Raw genomic sequence first — 1,409 nt, 5'->3', positions numbered from 1 at the left:
AACGTGAAGAGTAGGCGTGCATTCGACGCCTCGTGTTACTTGCTCGCACTTACGTGCGCTACCTCTTGAGCGGACGAGGAGAGGAATCGAACCCCTTTACGATTTGCCGGATGCGTGCATCCGACTTGGTTTCTAGAAAACCACTCGTGTCTTAATGCCGGTGCTAAACGACCTCGCCACAGTTAAAGCTGTTACCTCAAGAGCTCTCTTCAGCCCCATTCAATTAAAAACCCGCAGATGTGGAAGGTAGGGTCGCGTCCGTCTGGTCAGAGAGGAGACTTGTCCCATTTATCCTCCGCAAATGCGGGGGCTCGCGGCGCTCTCAATTGTCGCTATAGTCGGTGCCCCCGAATGGTCACCGGCTACCAGGCCTCGATACCTGGATCTCCACGAAGATGGCGGACATGGTAGGATTTGAACCTACGGATCCCGAAGGATCGCCGGGTTAGCACCCCGATCGTTTAAACCGCTCACGCACATGCCCGTACAACTGGTTGCGGATAATGGACTCGAACCATCGACCTTTCCCTTATCAGGGGAACGCTCTACCAACTGAGCTAATCCACAATGAAACGTTTACTCTGCCGGCGGCTCTTCCGGCGCCACGTACAACGGAGCGGCGGCGAAGTACAGCAGCGGATCGCTGGCCGTCATCGACATGCTCGGGACGAAGCGCAGGGTCTGACCGAGGAACTCGATCTGGGCTTCGTCACCGGGTGTACCAGCCGGGCCGGGGACCTTGGTGATCGGGTCCATGTGCATCAGGATGAACTCATCCATTGCTTCACGCATGCCCTGCTTGTAAGCCGGATCCCACAGACGCAGGAAGGTCATCTCGATGCGATCGATCGAACCTTCCACCGAATCGCTGATGAGCTGGATATGGGTTGCCATGTCCAGGAGCGCGGTGAACTTCAGTTCCCACGCTGCGGCTTCTTGTGCCGACAGACCCTTGGGGGCGGTCAGCTTACACAGTTTGCTGAACATCTTTCTTCCTTGGTCGTAACGATGGTGTTACATACCGTTACTCAAGAATGGTGGTACAGCGTACGGGATTCGAACCCGTGTTGACGACGTGAAAGGCCGTTATCCTAAACCGCTAGACGAACGCTGTGTTGAAACGTGGTGGGTTGTAAAGGAATCGAACCTATAAGGCCACTATGGGCTCCAGATTTACAGTCTGGCTCGCCTACCGTTAACGAACTACCAACCCGGCATTACTGTTGTTGCAAGAAGTGCGCCTTTGAGGATTCGAACCTCACGACTTACCGCCGCAGTGGACGGTAAGTGTGCTCCTGTAGACCATGGGCGCGTTGAACTGTGGCGGGCTGAGAAGGACTTGAACCTCCAACCGACGAATTTGGAGCTCGCCGCTCTGCCAATTGAGCTACCAACCCTACTTACTGTAC

General features: G+C 55.2%; 2 non-coding genes across 2 annotated transcripts; both read right to left on the bottom strand.

Annotated features, from left to right (window-relative positions):
- Nucleotides 1–494: 494 nt before the first annotated feature.
- Nucleotides 495–567, bottom strand: TRNAI-GAU (transfer RNA isoleucine (anticodon GAU)). The gene has a single exon. It is a non-coding gene; the product is annotated as a tRNA-Ile (tRNA).
- Nucleotides 568–1,041: 474 nt separating this feature from the next.
- Nucleotides 1,042–1,114, bottom strand: TRNAE-UUC (transfer RNA glutamic acid (anticodon UUC)). The gene has a single exon. It is a non-coding gene; the product is annotated as a tRNA-Glu (tRNA).
- Nucleotides 1,115–1,409: the final 295 nt, after the last annotated feature.

Source organism: Rhinopithecus bieti, unplaced genomic scaffold (genome assembly GCF_001698545.2).
Source record: "Rhinopithecus bieti isolate Rb0 unplaced genomic scaffold, ASM169854v2 scaffold_41420, whole genome shotgun sequence".
Classification (NCBI taxonomy): Eukaryota; Metazoa; Chordata; class Mammalia; order Primates; family Cercopithecidae; genus Rhinopithecus; species Rhinopithecus bieti.
Note: the sequence above shows the minus strand (reverse complement) of the source record. Positions and strands in the feature narration are given on the sequence as shown.